Raw genomic sequence first — 21,424 nt, 5'->3', positions numbered from 1 at the left:
GAGCTCTACCAGCAGCCACATCTAAGACAGGTGCTCTTTGCCAAGGTGCACTTAGCGGTCACGCATGCTGAGACATTTGGTTTTGGGCCTTGCAATATCTGATAAGGCAAAGGTCCCTGCATGTGCTGTCGCTTTAAATGTATCAGGAGGCTCTGGATTGGAACACAATTTTGAGAATGGCCAAATTTCTGCTTTAAACACGAAATTCTGATTCATTTCCGTTATCAAAATGAAGGTAATTATGAAAAACGATCATAATTACGAAATTCTGCATAAACGCAAAATTTCACGTAATTTCGGGAAATTTTTTCGCTTGCCGCCATAATCATAATTTCGCATAATCATACCTAGGTCATTACGCTCATCACTAGACTTTGCTTGAGTGTCGCTTGTTGCCATGTAATTTATAGCGGCCACCCGGGGAGAAGCAGAACTTACTGAAGGGGCTGGTGAGTGTCCTCTCTTTACTAAATAGCTGCGAATATGCTTCTATGCATGCCCATGGCTTCTGCTCAGAGTCCCTTTAGTGTCACAGGATATATGAGACTGTCCGGACTAAATGCCATTTACGATCATGAATTGAATTATATCCCACATTAACGTCTAATCATCATGATCGGGGTAATTCAGGGCCGCTGTATCATGTGCTCCTGGAACTCCAGTCTTCTTAATCTGCCTCTCATATTTATCACATTCGTCTAAAACTCTTCAACAACAGTGACCTATTTCTTCAAGGCATGATTCGTAAAATGTGGCTTGTTGTTAAATGGCATGACACGCAGTTATTCAATAACAACACAGGGTGGATATTGTTCTACCACAACACTTCCCTTAGCTAGATCTAAGGTCGGGCGCCTCAGACAGAACATTTTTGTGGCCACCAGACAGCAACCAACCAAAATTTTCAGCTGCTACATTATAAAGTGCACAACATTTCAAATAATTGTATACTGGGTGTGCTATGTTGTTTTATTATAGGAAATGGTAAATGTTTTAGTTGTTTGAATTCCCCTATACCACAGAATAGCCATATTTAAGGATTGTGGAACTATCTCCGTGGTCAGTGCACAAGATGTGCGCTGACACTGCGGAAGTTCTCCACAAGCGTGTAAAACGACAGAACCCAGCTTTGGTGCAATGCACCTGTAGAGAGAAAGTGAGCACAGAAACAGAATGTATGGGTGTCCACCAATCTAGTCGCCACTCAGCGACGGTGAACACACAACAGCGGAAATGAAGTGGGAACGCAATCGCAAGAGTGGCGATTGCCAAAAGTGACACAAGACCGAGTTAGACAGAGCACAAGTGTAGCAAGAAAGACATAGCAAATAACAATGATCAGAACGCCAAGGAAAATAACAAACGCTAGCTAAACGCGAACTCCGCACGCATTCGCAACAGCGAACGCGTTAAAGACACGATCACCGCGCGTTAGGCGCCCAATGATAAGCGTGCCACCCTAACTAACCAATGTACACAAACACGAAATAGAGAACGCTAACGCTTGCTAAACGTTTACCTCACCGAGCCTACAGCAAGCGTTCGTACCAGACAAGACAGAGAGAAGGAGTAGCCAGCAGCAACCGCAGCTCTGGCCTACACTCCCAGACAGAGCACAGAAGGAACCACCGCCACTACCGCTAGAGTGGATGCGATCCGGACAGACAAATAGATGAAGCAACCGCTGCTCTGGCTTGCACCCCTAAGACGGAGTGCAGAAGGAACCACCTCCACTACCGCTAGGGCGAATGCGATCCAGACAGACAAACAGATGGAGCAACCAGTAGCAACCGCTGCTCTGGCTTGCACCCCTACAGACAGAACGATTTCCTGTCGACCACCGCTGGCGACAAGACAATCGCAACAGATAGACAGTACAAGGCAAAACAGATAATACAACCTGACTACGCTAGAAGAGATGCCTAGTGCAGTCCCAAGGAATTACTCTAAGATAATCTTAGCAAACAATAGCAAAGGCTGATACTCCAGGTGAGTTAGCAGGAACAAACCATCATGACCAGCAAGGAATTCTGGGAGCAAAAAGGTATTTATACTGCAAACTATAAAAGGAAGCAGTTGAGCAATTTGCATGACAATTGTATGCAAATTCCTCACCAGGAGAGCAACTCTGAAACTTGCAAAGTGAAGACAGGTCTCTTTTCCAGAGACCTGCAGCACTCAGACCTAAGGAATGGTCAAGACAGCTGAACAGATCATTACACCATATAAGAAAAACCTTACCTTACCAACCCACTTATTAAATCATTGGAGCAGATGTACTGCACACAGTTGGAACATTATCTGCACCTTCACTTAAAGGAATACTGTAGGGGGTCGGGGGAAAATGAGTAGAACTTACCCGGGGCTTCTAATGGTCCCCTGCATACATCCTGTGCCTGCGCAGCCACTCCCCAATGCTCCGGCCCCGCCTCCGGCTCACTTCTGGAATTTCAGACTTTAAAGTCTGAAAACCACTGCGCCTGCATTGCCGTGTCCTCGTTCCCACTGACGTCACCAGGAGTGTATAGCACAAGCCCAGTATGGTCTGTGCCTGCACAGTATGCTCCTGGTGACATCAGCGAGAGTGAGGACACAGCAACGCAGACGCAGTGGTTTTCAGACTTTAAAGTCTGAAATTCCAGAAGTGAACCGGAGGCGGGGTGAGTGGCTGCGCAGGCACAGGAAGTCTGCGGGGTTCCATTAGAAGCCCCGGGTAAGTTCAACTCATTTTCACCCGACCCCCACAGTATTCCTTTAACATGCATGCATAGCTGTGTATGTTTTCACAACTTCTTTCTAATAGCCGCATTCTGCTGTCTGGCCTTTTAACTGATTGGGAGTTGCTGTCAACATTGTGCACAGCAGATTAGAAGACCCTGTGCTATTTCTGTCTCTAGCCTCAAGTTATATAGCATTTCGCTATTTACTACAGTGACCAGATTTTTCTGGGCTGATTTCGAAGGGAACGTTATATAGTACATTATACAATACATTGTAAAGTAGAGAAGTAACAGAAGTGCAGCAAGCAGGTGGGGACCATGAGGGGTGGGTCAATGAGGAGGTGCAGGCTTAAAAAAATAGCAGCCTGAATTAACGTGTATGGTATAACTCACTTTAGCGTAACTAAATGGACTAGATCAGGCATGGGCAAACTTGGCCCTCCAGCTGTTAAGGAACTACATGTCCCACAATGCATTTGCCTTTATGAGTCATGACTGTGGCTGTCAGACTCCTGCAATGCATTGTGGGACTTGTAGTTCCTCAACAGCTGGAGGGCCAAGTTTGCCCATGCCTGGACTAGATCCTAACAGAGGTGTGCGGATCCTATGTTAATTAATAGGATCCATTTACATTTCTCTGTTAGAACAGATACGTTCGTCCCGTTCCACCGAACAGAATAGTTTGGGGTGGGAGCAATTTTTGAACTGCCTGAGGTCTAGTTCACAGTGGTTCAGTTGCGTTGCAGAATATTCTAACTTGCTGCAGGCTTTGTATTAAAGTCTATGGCCAGTCTCCATTGCAGTTCACACTCATTATAACACGTGCGTTATGCAACTGACCACTGTGAACCAGGCCTCAGAAATCTGATTTCCCATTGTTTTCGATATAAGTCGATCAGTGAGAAAATTGAATGGTGTAGGATAGAATGTCAATTAATTGATTGAAAGACCCAAGCAATTCTTTTCTGAGTTTTTTATCATTTTTTTCATAATTGGGGAAAAAAATTACTCCAGGTGTGTGAAGCATAAGTCACATTTTTTAAATGTTACAATCAATCTAAAAAATGTATGTATGGTGTTTGGCCACCTTTAGGCCCTGTTCACAGTGGTCAGTTGCGTTGCACAATAATCCTGCATGTTAACTCACTGCCTACAGGGCCGGTTCAAGTAACAATTGGGCCCTAGGGCAAAATTATCCTGGGGGCCCCCCAACAGATACCCCCACCCAAAAAGCGTCATTAGAGGCCCTTTGCTGCAGCCAAATATCCCTCCTGGGCCCCTGAGTTGGCTGCTGACCCTCCCCCAATCACCTCCCAACTTACAGACTCTGCAGAGTCCCTGGAGACTAACAGTTAAGATGGGGAGGGACACCTAGGGGGCCCCTACAGGCTCTGGGGCAATTGCCTATTTTTTTTCTATGGTAGCTCCGGCCCTGACTGCCTATACTCTCTGCATGCAGGCTTTGTATTAAGGTCTATTGCCAGTCTCCATTGCAGTTCACAATAACGCATGAGCTCTGCAACTGACCACTGTAAACCTAGCCTTAGGGTGGCCATACACGTTCATTGCCACCTAATGTGGCAAACAGATCAATCCCTCTCTCATTTGAATATGAACAGAGAGGGATTGAATCACCCATACACTGCACACAGATTTTCTGTGAGATTTTCGATCTATCAAACTGCAGCGTTTCACAGTGCAACGTTATGGGCCGTTAATCTGCTGCTGCTCCCCCACCACATCCGATCGATTAAAATTTATTGTCTGGTTTGATAATAATGTTGATTGATTTCAGCCGCAAAAATATTGAAATTATAACTGATGTGGCTCGTTGCATACATAAGTGGATTAACCACTTAAAGGAACACTATCGATTAACATGTTTTTTAACCTGGGTTTAAGAGCGTTCCTGAAGTGCTGGTAAATAATGATGTATACATTCCATTTGCTTACTCTTTTGTTTACTGTAACAAATTCCGTTCACTCTGAGCTGACGGCAGTCTGCTTTAAACTGATGGCAGCGTGAACCATGAAGGGAGGGGGAATTCCCTCACAGTGCATCTGTTAACCCTGTGTGTAACTCTGTGTGTGAGAGAAAGCTCTCAGCAACTACAGCTGCCTGAGTCCTGTGTCTCTGACTGAAGTGTCTGAAGAGAGCAGAGGAAGTGTAACTTGTTATAAACATTTGTAATTGTCTGTGACACCACAGCTTTTCATACTTTTTTTTTTTGCTTTCAGAGAAAAATACTCTGTAGTCTGATATGAAAAAAACCAACACTGGTTGTGCATTGAAGCAGACAACCTTTTGCAAATGATTTGTCCCAATAGAGCTAAATCCTACACACAATGAATTAAAGCTTTTGCCTCTATTTAACATGAAAAGTAGGAAAATGTTTACACAGCTACTTAGACATTATTTGTACATCGTCATTTTAGAACACTTGGTTTCATAATGTTCCTTTAAGTACCAGCAGTCTCTGGCCCCTTAAACACTTCAGGACCTTAGGCTTACATCCTTCTAGTGACCAGGCTATTCAGGGTCGGACTGAGCCACAGTAGTACAGTTTTTTCCCTCGGTGGGCCCCCCCTCCAGGTCTCTGGTGGGCCCCCCCTCCTTGTCTGACAGAGCTCCAATTGCTGCCTGCAGCACAAAAATTCTCTTCTCAGTGCTGTAATCACTCATGCTGAGAGCAGTGGTGTAGCGAAGGAGCTGTGAGCCTCGATGCAAATTTTACAATGGGGCCCCCCAAGCACTCTATATATAACAATTGATACGGTGCACCAAAACCTGCCAATGGCAACTACAGTGTCAGAGGTGCAAGACGGGGATGGGAAATAGCTTGTTAATGATTACCACTATTCAAAGCAGGCACGTGCACAGGGGGGGTGCTCTGGGTGCCCAGGCACCCCCTTTTTAAAATCTTCAAAAAAGGCCCCTTTCGCCATGAAAAATAAGCTCCGGCCCTACCGCGATAAGCCCCGCCCACCCGCGGGAAGCTCCACCCCAGCCTGGGACACTTTCAAGTGAAGAGGCCCAGACAGGAATCCTAGTGTGGCATACTGACCTCTCCCTCCACCTAGGACCCATACTGACCTCTACCTCCCTCAGCACCCATAGTGACCTCTCCCTCCACCTAGTACCCAGTGACCACTCCCTCCCCTAGCACTCACAGTGACCTCTCCCTCCACCTAGGACCCATACTGACCTCTCCCTACCCAGTACCAAAGTGACCTCTCCCTCCCCCAGCACCCACAGTGACCTCTCCCTCCACCTAGCACCTACAGAGACCTCTCCCTCCACCTAGGACCCACAGTGACCTCTCTCTTACCCAGCACCCACAGTGACCTCTCCCTCCATCTAGCACCCACAGTGACCTCTCCCTCCACCTAGCACCCACAGTGACCTCTCCCTCCACCTGGGACTCATAGTGACCTCTCCCTCCCCAGCACCCACAGTGACCTCTCCCTCCACCTAGCACCCACAGTGATCTCTCCCTCCACCTAGGACCCATAGTGACCTCTCCCTCCCTCAGCACCCACAGTGACCTCTCCCTCCACCTAGCACCCACAGTGACCTCTCCCTCCCCAGCTCTAGCAGTGATCCTGCCTACCCCAGCACCCACACTGACCTATCCCTCCCTCAGCACCCACAGTGATTTTTCCCTCCCCCAGTGGCTACCCTCATGTCCCCTGCAGCACCCACAGGGATCTCCCATCCCAAAAGCAGCACCTACAGTGACATCTCCCATTGCCAGCGCCCACAGTGGCTTCTCTCAACACCCAGCATCCACTCCCTCCTCCAGTAACCACACTGACTTCTCCCAGCACCCACAGTGGCCTACCCTTCCCCCAGCACCCACACTGACCTCTACCTCCTCCCTTAGCAGCAACTATGCCATTCATAGCAGCACCCATAGTGATCTCCCATCCCCTGCACCCACAATGACCTCTACCTCCCGAGGCCCACAGTGATCTCCCCCAAAGGACCCACAGTGACCTCCCTTTCCTCCAGCACCCATACTGACCTCTACTTTCCACAGCACCCAAAGTTACTTCTCCCCCCAGCACCCACAGTGACCTACCCTTCCCCCATCAACCACACTGACCTCGACCTCCCGTAGCAGCAACTATGCCATTCATAGCAGTACCCACAGTGACCTCCCACCCCCAGCACCCAGCAATCCCACCAATATTCAGCACCCACATTACACTCAACCAGTAACCCCCACTATAGCAAGCACCCAGTACTTGCACCAAGCACCCTGCACCCAATACTCACATCTGGCCTCAATATGGCACTTAGTACTTGCATCAAACAGCCACACGACACCCAATACCTGCACCCCTTCACCCTATAGCTGGCACCCAGTACTCACACTTACATGGCACAGTACTTGCACCCAGCTCTGACATGTCACTCACTACTCACACCTGCACACAGCCTCCACATGGCACCCACTCACATAACCAGTACTAGCACCTGATGCACCTGCACTCAGAACCCACGTGACACACAACACCCACCCAGAGCTAGCACCCAGTGCAGGCATGGCACCAAGTATTTGCACCTATGTGATACCCAGTACCTGCACCCAACACCCACTTGTTTCATCTGCAGTAGTTCCAGTTGCACTAAGCCTCCACTTGGTGCCCAGCACCCACACAAAGCACTCACATATGACATCCAGAACTTGCACCCAGAAAAAGGGACTGAGTACCTGCAATCAACACCTACATGATGGTTGATACACACCCATACTGCCAGAATCCACATGACACCCTGTGCCAGCACCCAGAACCCACATGGCACCCAGCATCTGCCTTTAGCACCCACATGACAACAAATATCCCACTAACCAGCACCCATCACCCATATGTCACGATGTACTCACTCCCAGTACCCACTTGGCACTCAGTATTAAATTGCACCTAAGACCCACATACTCCCATAATCAACACCCACATGGCACAGTACTCACGCGTCACCAAGTTCCAAAGTCATTATATGCACCTAGTACCCGTCCATGGCCAGCACCCAAATAGCACCCAGTACCCATCCTTGGTCCAAACCCATATGAGACTCAGTACTCTCCCATGGCACACATCCAGACCACGCATGGCACTCTCTACTCACTCATGTCCACTCACATGGCTCCCTGTACCAATTAGCACTCACATGGCACCCACTATTGTTTATCACCATCTGCTACTTATTCAGCACCCAATACTGCATAGCACCCACTGCAAATAAACACCCAATACAAACTGGACCTTGGTACCCAAAGCAGCTTGACACAGACTTTACATTGGCATCTCGGCACCCACTGCAACTTACCACAAAGTGAACCTTTGCGTCTTACCATCCACTGCATCTGGGCACCCACTGCACCTTGGCACTTACTGCAGTTTTGCATCTACTAATGCTTAGCAACCACTGCATATTGGTAACCACTTCTTTGCCTGAAAAGAGGCTTGAGTGCTGATCAAGAGGGACAGAGGTCCCAGTAATGAAAGGTGAGTCTGTGCCTCCACTGTGGGCTTCATCGTGCCCACTTTAACCCACTAACAGTGGGCACCTATCACTGCTGATGTGAGGGTGGTAGCACCAAAAAAGGTTCGAAGGAGACACACAACCTGTCTGATACTGCTGTAAAGGTTTGTGTGTGTGTGTGTGTGTGTGTGTGTGTGTGTGTGTGTGTGTGTGTGTGTGTGTGTGTGTGTGTGTGTGTGTGTGTGTGGGGGGGGGGGGGGGGGGGGGGGGGTAGATAAGACTGCCTTATGCTTTATGGAGAGGGGGTATTACATACACGATTTAGCACGATTTATCGATTTCAAATTTGAGCACCACACCCTTGAGGATCCTCTGCATGGCCCTGCCCCTTCCTGCAGCACCCACACTGACCTCTACTTTTCCCATCAGCCACCCCTTCCCCTCATAGCTGGCACCCAGTACTCACACTCACATGACACCAAGTATCTGCACCCAGGCCTAAAATTGCACCCAGTACTCACACCTGCACACAGCTTCCACATGGCACCCACTATCTGCACCAAGTATCCACTTAACCCAAAGTACCTGCATTCAAAACCCATGTGATGCCCAAAGCCCACCCAAAGCCAGCACCCAGTACAGGCATGGCGCCAAGTATTTGCACCCATGTCACACCCGGTACCTGAACCCAGCACCCACATGACATCCAGTACATGCACCCAGATCTTACATGGCACTAAGTTCTTGCAATCAACACCCGCATGACACTCGATACCCAACCATAGCCAGAACCCACATGACACTCAGTACTTACACCCAGAACCCACATGGCACCCATCATCTGCATTCAGCAGCATGACAATCAATACCCCCCTAGCCAGAAACGGGGAGGGGGGGCATGCGGGGGAAGACAATGCCAGGCCCCTTTTTTAAATTTGAGCACCCCCCACTTAAGGACCCTCTGCACGGCCCTGATTCAAAGCATCTATAGAAGTGATTATTATGAGCACAGGACCAATAGAGAGCTAACACTGCAGTTGAGGGAGGACCCTTCGGGGGCCACTCTGACCCAAGGGCCCCGATGCGGTCGCTACCTCTGCAACCTCTGCGGTCGCAACCTCTGCAAAGTAGGACATTACTTTATATTGAAGGAGGGGACTCTATGCAAAGTTTTGCTGGGCAGCAGTGTCTCTGAATTACAATGCTGCTAAGATCATGTACATTTGGCCCTGTCCATAATACATAATGACCACGCCCACCTTCCGATGCATGGCCACGCCATTTTTTCACCGAAATCATGGGATGTGTGGGCCCCAGGTTGAAATTTCTTTGGTGGGCCCCCAGTGTCCCAGTCCGACCCTATTTGTTACAATTAAATGTTCTGCAGCTTTAAAAGCTTGCTGCAGAGCATCACAACTTAGCACACAAATAATCCCCCCCCCCCCCTTTTCTGCCCACCGACAGAGATTTCTGTTGGTGGGCTCTGATTGCTGCTGCCATGGGTACTTTTTATTTGTATTAATTCATTTATATTATATTTTTGAATAAATTTGACTATTTTTTGCTTAATTTTTATTACACCCTTCTTCCCCCGCACCAGCCAATCACAGCGATCGTCTCTCATAGACATTAGCCTATGAGAACCGATCAACCTTTGAGCCTCTCCAGGGGACAGCCAAGTGATGTGGCTGTCCCCAGTACAGCGCTGCCATAGAGCGCTGTACAATGTAAATAGACAGTGGTTTTGCTGTCTAACAGTCTCCTAGCTGCGATCACCGCTGGTAGACTGATGATTGAGTGGAGCTCTGTTACTCAAGGATACCTGTGCCTAGGAGCGCGCGATCCCCAGCAAAACACACCCCCAGAAGTTCACACCAATTGGTGTTGCGCGGTCTTGGAGCTGCCACCTTGCGACAGCCGATTGGCGTTAGACGGTCGCAAGGTGGTTAAGGACCAGAAACTTTCAGGTACAAAAACGATGCTTATCGTCGTCACGCCACATGGATCCGTCACTTTCACCGTTTGCGCCGCTCTCCTGTCGCTGAAGCCTACTCGCTCTGCCAATACTATGACAGCAGAGCTCCGTGAGTCGGTCAGGAGCCGATTTCATTGGCTCCTGACCCTGTGATCGGCTCACAGTGATCACAAGGTCATGAGCCAATGAATTTGGCTCTTGACAACCTCACTGAGTTCTGCTCTGTGATTGCAGAGCAAATGTAGGCTGCAGTGATGGGAGAGCGGCGCGATCGGTGGGAATGGTAATTGAATGGTCGGTTCAATATCATATCAATGGTAATTGAAATCTACCCCTGGCAGGGATAACAGGTCCCAATTCATTTACCAACGTCCAGGAATGATGTTTTGAATTTCCTAATTCTACTGTACATATGAACTTAAAAAGAAAGGGAAACGGAAAGAAGAAAGAAAATAGGGGGAAGGAAGCAGAGTGCAGGACAGAGTCAATTCAGCTTACATGTGTTAGCATGTCAGAGAAGTCCTGTGCAGAAGTTTACACAGCTCACACAATGTTTACATAGGCTGAATTTGCATACAAGTAAAAATTGGAAGGAAAAGAAGATGAACAACGTTGAAACTCTGGCTGAGAACAATGAAGGATGTAACGCAAGCTTATGTTTATGTTGGTGTGCCATGAATTACAAATGATGAGAGTACAAGCTAATAAACACATTTGTTAAAGATTAAGGAATCCTGGTTAAATTGATGAACACCTTGGGGGCCAGCACTGGAGGTTGCACAAGCCAAAATCACTGCATTCATTCTTCATACTTGCGTGTCCCTTTTCAGAAAGTGATGTTCCTCACCTGTGTGTCTTTTTGTTTGGAAAATAAGTGTACTTCTTTGTGAACTGTGCATTACCTATCTATAAATCTTAATATTATACAGTGGTCTAAAATAGTACTGCCTCCCTTCAAGATTTTCCTTGTTTTGCCTATAAGCTAACCTGACATGAGGGGAGTCAAAGAATTCATACTTACCTGGGGCATCCTCCAGCCCCATGACCACCGTTGCCTCCCTTGCTGTCCTCCCAGTTGCCTCCATTCGCCTGCTATCAGCCCTGGTAATCCGCCTTCAGTCACGTCAGTCAGAGTCCTCTGCGCATGCGCGGCCAGGCCATGCTCCGCATTCACGTTGCCAGGAGTGACTGAAGGCAGATTACTGGGCCAATAACAGGCGAACGGAGGCACCCGGAAGGACAGCGAGGGAGGTAACGATGGTCATGGGGCTGTAGGAAGCCCCAGGTAAGTATGAATTATTTTACCCCCTTCAACTCAAATTCTCTTTCATTTTCTTTTTACCTACACATACATTTTTATTATTATTATAATTATAATTAGTAGTATTTATATAGCGACGACATCTCCGCAGCGCTGTACAGAGTATATTTCCTTGTCACTTAACTGTCCCTCAGAGGGGCTCACAATCTAATCCTTACCATAGTCATATCTCTATATATGTATTGTGTAGTGTATGTATCGTAGTCTAGGGCCATTTTTTAGGGGAAAGCCAATTAACTTATCTGTATGTTTTTGGGATGTGGGAGGAAACCGAAGCGCCTGGAGAAAACCCACACAGACATGGGGAGAGCATACAAACTCCTTGCAGATGTTGACCTGGCTGGGATTCGAACCGGGAACCCAGTGCTGCAAGGCGAGAGTGCTAGCCACTACGCCACCTTGCTGCCACATACATGTACCATGAGGCTTAATTTCCGCCGAATGCGTCACATTATGCTTGTGGCACATCACAACAGATCTCAAAATAGGCATCTTCTGGCAACACGCATCGCTACACTCGGTGGCGCACAGCTCGCCTTGCGTTATCACTTTGGAACGTGACACACCATGAAGACAACACAACAATGTGAATGGGCCCATTGTGTGTCCACTGCTGCATGTGGTGAGCGATTATTTGTTATTACTGAAAATTTATATAGCGCTGACATTTTCCACAGCGCTGTACAAAATGTGTAGTCTTGGATGAGCAGCTACTGCGCAGCCGTGCTTTTATCATGGCCATGTCCCTGCCAGTGGAAGAGCGTGGCCCCGATGTTCCGGAGGGTCAACGTGGAAAGCCTCTGGAGGATCCAGGTGCTTCCCTCTTCAAAAAGAGAACCCGAGGTGGGTTTTACAAATCCTATTAGAACACAGAGGATGGGTCTGCATATAATGCACAGCGTCTGTTACTATACAGTTCTCACCCAGGCCCCCCTGCGCGCTGCTGTGCCCCCAAAATAAAGCCGCTGTGCTATCGACACATAGCGTGCGGCGTGCTGTGTGCTAATAGGATTTGTAAAACCCACCTTGGGTTCTCTTTAAGTAAGTTATCTTTTCTAACCCTTTTTTCACCCCGGGTTCTCTTTAAATGTTTTTGTTGATTTTCCAAGGTATATAAATAAACAGGAGTACAATAAGTACAAAAAAACCTCCTGTATTCTGGTTTTATGTAAATAATATATGATTAGCTAGTACTAATGCTTACAACTTTTTAACAAATGAAATTAACTACTTGTAAGGTTTCCTTGTGCATTAATGATTCATTATGTTTTCATGCAAAGCGTTTAAGATTTTGATTGTAGGCGAATGTCAGCATCTTTGATACTGAGAACCAATACTTTTATGTGTCTAGCATACTTTGAAATTACACTACTGCCACCTAGTGTCAACAGATGATATAGTCAATAGGAAATATAATGTGAAATTATGAATTAACATTTACATTTGATTCTATTAAAGGACCACTAATGCGAAATTCATAAAATTTTAAAGTACATATACACACATTCAAATACGAAGTACATTTCTTCCAGAGTAAAATGAGATATAAATTACTTTTCTCTTATGTTGCTGTCACAGTAGGTAATAGAAATATGACAGAACCGACAGGTTTTAGACTAGTCCATCTCTTCATGGGGGATTCTCAGGGTTTTCTTTATTTTCAAAAGCACTTAGTAAATGTCAGTTGCTCCGTCCAGCTACCAAAATAGTGTGCAGCAAGCCGGGAGGCAGCATCTTTGTATAGATCCTTTTCAGGGAGTGTCTTTATAAAGAATCCCCCCATTAAGAGATGGACTCGCCCAAAACCTGTCGGTAATGTCAGATTTCTACTGCCTACTGTAAGTGACAGCAACATAGGAGAAAAGCAATTTATGGCTCATTTTACTCTGGGAGAAATGTACTTCTTATTTGTATGTGTTTACATGTATTTAAAATGTTAAATTTTTCCGCGATAGTGGTCCTTTTTGGCCTGATTCACACTGGCCTAAAAAAAGGTCCGTTTAGTGGACCCTAACAGAACTGACCTTGACGGAGGTGACCAGATGGAGGTGAAAAGATCCTATATTAAGCAATAGGATCTGTTCACATTGCACCGTTCGAACTGATTCATACGTCTCGTTCCGCCAAATGGACTGCAAGTTTGGGTCTGCATCGATTTTTCCAGATCAACAGATGCATCACATTGACCACGCTGAATGGAGGGTCATGGATGGGAAACTAAGCCTTTAAAAAACTAATCCATGCCACAGATCAGTTTTTACATCCATCCATGCCACTGCGAATCTGGCCTTATTCTCACAGCTACTGCCTTGGATGAAGAATTATAATTTGTATATCAAAATCAATTGCAGGTAAAGCTTGTATTACAACCCAGCCATTTCATATGTGAAGGGACGTTACATTTATAAACAACATAAACAGAAAGCGTGGTCTCACAGCTTCTACAAGGAAGCTGCATGAGCAATCCATTTAAAGACAGGTTTAACTGTAATTACTAATTTCTATGATGGTTATCATGGTATACATAAACTAGTGAGATACTTACCTAGGTAGAGGGAAGTCTCTAGATTGCAAACTAAAAGAAGGTGGGCGGGGATACACTTCCGCAACTCTGCAGAGTGCTGTGGTTTGACCAAGCCAACATTGGATCCAAACTTGGTGTGCCCACAGACAATCCCGATGAGGTCCCAGCCCGGCGAGTGGGAAACCCGGTGAATACGCACTACACAGACACCCCGGGACCTGAAAGGTAGTGGCTGGTTCTGGTTGCCTCCCTGAGAAGCAAAGGTTTACCACTGTGCAGACTTGGCACTAGGTGCATTGTTACTGTCACCTATAACCCCCACCCTAAAGATACCATCTTGATGCTTATGGTACCTGAATGAGTTAGGTATGGGAGCGGTATGTAAGTGACAGTCTATATTCTCAGAGCACTCTGTTGAGGTTTTTAATTGGTTTTATGTTGTATTGATTGGTGTACACACCTAATTTGAATTAAATATGGCCTTTCTGTAACATGGAAAGGACTGCTGAGTGATGGCACTTTATCTCATTAATAATAAACTAAAAGAGGTTCCCAGCCTCTGGTGCAGGGATGTCAGACTCCAGTCCTCCAGGGCCGAGGTCCTCACACATTTTTGGCACAGCTCTAATTAATTGATAGGGCTGAATCCAGAAAGGAGTGGGTCATCATGTAGATCACATTTCTCTGTCCATCCTAAACTCTGGCATGGATATGACCCTTGAGGACTGGAGTACAATACCTGTGCTCTAAAGGCTTCTCTCTCTTTTAAAGGAGTCATCAATCATATAGTGCTACCCCTCATACTACTTACACGGGGCTTCCTCCAGCCCCTGGCAGACGCTATGTCCCTCGCAGCATCTCCACTCCGCCGCTGGCTCCCGGTCCCCGACAGTGCCTCGCCAAGCATCCTCTACTGTGCCTGCGTGAGCACCGCTGTCAGTCACCTCCACGTGGTCTGGAGCAGACTGCACAAGTGCAGAACTACTGTACCTGCACAGTAATACCCCGGACCATGTGGAGGTGATTGACAGCAGCGCTCATGCAGGCACAGTAGAGGACGACGTAGAGGTCGTCCTGCGCACCGTTGGGGACCAGAGCTGAGAGCGGATATGCAACGAGGGACATAGTGGCTGCCAGGGGCTGGAGGAAGCCGCGGTTAAGTAGTACGGGGGGTAGCACTATACGATAGATGACTCCTTTAAGGTAAGTGTTTAGCTTTGGGGGGGGGGGGGGGTTGGCGCTGCTTGTGCAGGCAGTAAAGTGGCTGTTTTGATCCATGTGTGATCCATATACCTCGGCTAGAGACTTGGTGTTCCCTTGAACTAACCAGAGCCCTCCTTTCCAACTCCTCCATATAAAGGTCTACTACAATGGAAGCTGGCCATGGGATCACCAGCTTCCATTGTAGTAGACCTTTATACGGAGGAGCTGGAAAGGAGGGCTCTGGTTAGTTCAAGGGAACACCAAGTCTCTAGCCGAGGTATATGGATCACACATGGATCAAAATCTAAATGTAAAGCACAACCTTTGATCGCACAAATTACTTCAGTTCACACGGAAAGACACAGAAACAACAAGTTCATCTTCTTGGACTGAATGTTCAGTGACAAGGTTGGGAGACTCCTTTTTGCCCACTGGGATACAAGCTGTGTGCCATTAGAACTCTAGCCCACTAACATGAGATGGTAACTACCAGCACAGAGGGAAAACAAGGAATGCAAAAAACTCATAGAAGATTTTATATTTGTGGCTATGCAGACTGGGCCTTAGTGAAGACCGCAAGATAACAAGAGCGCCCTAGAACAAAGGAACAGTCACCGTGTTTGCTGTACTCATTTTCGAACGTCTTCAAAAACCTCTTTCGATTCTTTCTAATTATAGAAGGCAGTCACTGTGTTTGCTGTACTTCCTATTTTGCAGTATAGCATAGTGTTCTTTACTGTTCTTCTTAGTACTTGATTATGTATTATGTACCACATCAAACAATCACTGTAAAATAACAGCAGATCACTTTAGGTCCAATACAAAAATCCTGGAGGTTCTGTCTCTCTCTAACTGAAGGAGGAACTTTATTGTACACAGCTTATTGAATACAAATGTTTATTTTAACAGCCTACATTATATTTTTTTAGTCAATGTTTGCCCATTGAAATCTTTATCTCACCCCTAAATTTATGTTTTTAAACTGATCCCAGCATTTTTTTTAACAAATAAGAGATGCCTGCATCTTTACTACCGGCAAGTTGAATCACTGTGAAATGTTAATTCCCCTTTCTATAAAGTGAGCAGGAACATCACAGAGTGCTCTGGGGAAGTATATAAATATTGAAAAAAACGCGCTCCCATGGTTTAAGATAAATACCAATGTTCATTGGGGGTCACAACCTTCATTAAATTCCCTTTACTTTATTTCTAAGATATAGTTCAAATGTGCTGTGCTCAATCCAGTTGCCTCCCTCTACAGATGCAGTGGTATACCCTAAGAAAACGTTACAAATCGCACATTGGGGTTGATTCATTAAGCTGCGCTGCTTTAGCAGTCCACTCCACTGAACCCACCCCCCGAGCCCCGACGGGTCCAGTGGCTTCAATGGATGTGATCCACGCACTTTGATTGGCCCAATAAGCTGCCTGTCACTTGCATAGTATAATACCGGTATTACAACTTACTGATATTACTACTATCAGCAGCGCACGCCAAAACTTATTGTCTAAAGTGGATGTAAGCTCATGGTATTCTGAATAATTTCTTATGTTCTTCTGTCTATCAAGCCTACCATAGAGTCATATGTCATCCATACCCTATGCTAATGAAGGCCAAAGCAGCCTTAAACAGCCATATGTAAGCTAAACTATATGGCTCTATATTTGTAACATAAGCATTACAATTAGTTTTCCCTGGCTTTAAAACAGGTAAAAATGGAGAACATTAGCAAGAAAGAGGACATAAAAATGAGTACATGGTCAAATGAAATAAGCCGTACAAACAGAGCAGTGAGTCAAGTTGTGTAGGCTAGAAAAATAAGAGAAAATAAGGGAACTCAATTGGTCCCCTGTAGTTCCTTTCTCATATTAATAGGAAGCCCAAACCCAAAGGGCAAATTAAAAAAGGGGGAAGGTGGGGTGGAGGTGTTAAGGGCATGGGCATGTTTTAGGCTAGTTACATTCTAAGAAGTCAGTGTCAGTGAAAACTCACTACAAGGGAAGTGGCCAATTTTCAAAGAGTGGGTTTAAGGGACACTTAAGCCAGGTTTTACTTTCCTGGGGCTTCTACCAGCCCCCTACAGCCGTCCCGTGCCCTCATAGTCGTTCACGGATCCTCCGGTCCCCCGCTGCCAGCTAGTTTTGTTTTCGCTGACAGGCCTGGCCACGAGTATTTTTCTTCGCGTTCCCGTACAAAATACTGTCCTGCACCTGTGCAGGAGCTACTGAGGAAGGGAACATGAAGGAGGATATGCCTGGCCAGGCCTGCACAGGCGCAGAAAGCCCACCGACTCCCTGTCAGCGAAAACAAAACTAGCTGGCGGCGGGTGACTGGAGACTCCATGAGTGACTGTAAGAGCACGGAACGGCTGCAGGGAGCTGGTAGAAGCCCCAGGCAAGTAAAACTGATCTTTTATTCCTGGCTTAAGTGTCCCTTTAAGGCATGTGCCATCAGAATAAGAAAATCAGAGATTCATGAATCTTTTATAATTATCACTATTTTTATAATCTAAGCAGGGAGACCAGGGGGTAAACATTTCTACATCCTGCCTTCACTGGTAACAATGATCTATTCCATTTCCATTATGTGGTAAATTTATCAAACTATTATTTGATTATCAGAGCAGCCCTGGACATTGAGTAAATGCCATGTAAGAAATCTTTAGAAGGATTTCATCGGCATGGAGGTATACTGTAATAAGGCCACTTAAGGTGTTGTGTGATAGTTTATTGCAATCAATCATTTCAACAGGATTAAAGATATCTGACCAGTATATGGAAATATTGGGGCTGCCGCACCAGATGTGGTTAAAGGTTGTGGAAAACATTTTATTAAGTCGGGTTGGGATGTAGAACCATTTTGAGATCATTTTGTAGTTTAATTTCTGTGTTAACATTACGTGATCCTTTCTGGATCAAGAGGCAGCACTTCAGTGACTGTGAATGTATGCCCTTCTTCAAATTCCCATTGACATTTCAATAAAAGCTTAGCTTCTTTATAAGCTTCTGGCAACAATGAATGAAAAAAAGTGTGTGTAGTTGAATCTGCTTCTAAACAGTTGTCTTCAAATGGAGAATATGGTGGCTGCCATATTTACAGTGGGTTGCAAAAGTATTCGGCCCCCTTGAAGTTTTCCACATTTTGTCACATTACTGCCACAAACATGCATTAATTTTATTGGAATTCCACGTGAAAGACCAATACAAAGTGGTGTACATGTGAGAAGTGGATCGAAAATCATACATCATTCCAAACTGCAAAGTGGGGTGTGCGTAATTATTCGGCCCCCTGAGTCAATACTTTGTAGAACCACCTTTTGCTGCAATTACAGCTGCCAGTATTTTAGGGTATGTCTCTGCCAGCTTTGCACATCTAAAGACTGAAATCCTTGCCCATTCTTCTTTGCAAAACAGCTCCAGCTCAGTCAGATTAGATGGACAGCATTTGTGAACAGCAGGTTTCAGATCTTGCCACAGATTCTCGATTGTATTTAGATCTGGACTTTGACTGGTCCATTCTAACACATAGATATGTTTTGTTTTAAACCATTCCATTGTTGCCCTGGCTTTATGTTTAGGATCATTTTCCTGCTGGAAGGTGATCCACTTCTCACATGTACACCACTTTGTATTGGTCTTTCACATGGAATTCCAATAAAATTGATGCATGTTTGTGGCAGTAATGTGACAAAATGTGGAAAACTTCAAGGGGGCCGAATACTTTTGCAACCCACTGTAAATATGGCAGCCACCATATTCTCCATTTGAAGACAACTGTTTAGAAGCAGATTCAACTACACACGCTTTTTTTCATTCATTGCTGCATGCTTATTAAGGGTCTATGGTTAAAAGTATTAGAAGCAGAGGATCGGGGGGATAACCAGGCAACTGGTATTGCTTAAAAGGAAATGAATATGGCAGCCTCCATATCCCTCTCACTTTAGTTGCCCTTTATGCAATACCCGTTGCCTGGCAGCTCTGCTGATCCTCTGCCTCTAATACTTTTAGCCATATACCCTGAACGAGTAAGTAGCGGATTAGATGTTTCTGACATTGTTGTCAGATCTGACAGGATTAACTGCATGCTTGTTTCTGGTGCTATTCAGACACTACTGCAGCCAAATAGACCAGCAGGGCTGCCAGGCAACTGATATTGTTTAAAAGGAAATAAATATGGCAGCCTCCATATTCTTCTCACTTCAGTTGTCCTTTAAGTTCGTCGAGTTCCAGCATCCTACCTATATTGAGAAAATAAATAGTCCTGGGTAGTGAATCATGCTTCCATTTTGGGGAAAACATTGATCCTGTCCAGCAGAGAAGCATGCATTGTTTCTAATAGGGAGAGGGAGCCAGGATTCCAAGTTCAGAGAGTGAGCAACGAAATACCATGATCCTGTTTTCTTTAATCAGTGAGTGATCTTAAATACGTTTTTGTAGTTTCAGCCAAAATAAACTTGACAGGTTTCCATGGGAGTCCTCCAATTGCTTCTCCAATCAGGGTCTCCTCCAGAGCAACTCAGTCTTCCTCTTGCCAGTGCACATGCCAGTCAAGCCCTATTATATTTGGCAATATTAGGGGTAACCAATTCCCCCTCCCTCCAGGTGTATAACTACAGGGAAGCAGACCCGGCAACCCAACTACTAACCTTCCCTTCCTCCAATAAATGGGTCTATCCTTCAGATCAGGTGCTTGTGGCTATACTACGGGTGTAAATATTATGACTTGTTTTATGACCCTTGCAAGATGAGCCCCCAGGCTGTGAGGGACACCAAAGATAGGCAAGGGAAAGGGTGTGAACATTGGGGGCCCAATCAAAATTGTGCTTGAAGAAATGAACCGAGGGTGAAGTCTAGCAGCTATCCACATCAATGAATAGACACTGAGCCTAGCCTTCTTAATCAAAATTCGTTATTTTTTCCCTTGCTTTTTTTGTATATAGATTTTGTATATAGATGGTTGGGGACTGAGTCTTTCACTACATGCAAGGGTTATCTTACTTTTTAATTTTTATATATATGTGGCTATTGACTGTGGTCTATTCGTGCACTGCTGCTTCAGTGACCCTCTTGATTTTGCTGGTGTTGTCCATAGTGGGTTGTTGGATGCTTGAAAAAGGGCTTGATTAAGCTCAAAATGGACTGGTGCCGTCACATCATACTGCACAACTGTTTATCACACTTTCAAGAACTCACAAGTGGATTGTTTACACGTTGCTTTATTACAACCAACTGATTTATGAATTTTGGATTGAAAGGGGCTACTGTGAATGCCATTTGGGAATTCAACACTTATTTTCTATGGATTTTTAAGAATGAAATGATAGATATTTTCTGCTACAATGTACATATCCCACTTCTTAAAGAAAATGAAATGAATTGATGTGGTGATCACCAATAGCCATATGATTGAATCTTCTCTATATTTGAACACGGCGGTGTCTTGAAATAATTACCAAGACCTAATGAGTAGCAGGAACTGGAAAAAAATGGGAACAACTGCTCTAATCTAGATAGGCCTGAACAAAGATTAATTTACACTGTAGACAGCAGCTCCAATCAGAATGGAATTTGCATACTCCATGAAATGTTTTGCTCAGCGCTGCTAAGTACTGTAGCATTGTTATACCATTTCATTTGTTCTTGCAGTTAACTGTTCGACCACAAGATGGCAAGTGCATTGTCCACTCTTTCTATTGTGCCTATTCTTCCTAATTACATTCCTGGGAATTGGGCATTCAAATCAGCAGGACCATCTCTACCCCAGAGTAACTGCAAGTACAGTATATTAATTTAGTGCAGCTTGTTAAAATGCTGAAAATACATATGTATATATTCTTAGGGAAAGTCGAGCAATAGATTGTTTATACTTGTACTAAATTCTCATATTAAAACATGTTCACTAACTATAACCACATGAAAAAGAAATGGCTCTTAGTTGCATGCCGATATAAAATAAACTTTTATTATGTCATACATCACAAAAATCATAAAACCACAAATACCTAAATATAATACCCATATCTGATCTTAATGGCTCCAGGACGTTTTTATAAGTCAGCCAGTGCTGCTGCCGCTATGCACGTGAAAATAGTGAAAAAAGAACCCAACCCACCAAAGAAAAAATACACCTTTATTTCCAAATACTATATTGTCACCATACTTTGTACTAGGGACATAATTAAAATCTTGT

General features: G+C 45.3%; 1 protein-coding gene across 1 annotated transcript in view; it reads left to right on the top strand.

Moving 5' to 3' along the window:
• Positions 1-21,424, top strand: part of KDM8 (lysine demethylase 8) — a 225,980-nt gene that overhangs the window by 111,128 nt on the left and 93,428 nt on the right. Inside the window, exon 5 of the mRNA XM_068267211.1 lies at positions 20,881-21,009. The gene's annotated coding sequence lies outside the window, so the exon portion shown is untranslated. The remainder of the gene's footprint in view (positions 1-20,880; positions 21,010-21,424) is intronic.

This window comes from Hyperolius riggenbachi, chromosome 2 (assembly GCF_040937935.1).
Source record: "Hyperolius riggenbachi isolate aHypRig1 chromosome 2, aHypRig1.pri, whole genome shotgun sequence".
Lineage (NCBI taxonomy): Eukaryota > Metazoa > Chordata > Amphibia > Anura > Hyperoliidae > Hyperolius > Hyperolius riggenbachi.
Note: the sequence above shows the minus strand (reverse complement) of the source record. Positions and strands in the feature narration are given on the sequence as shown.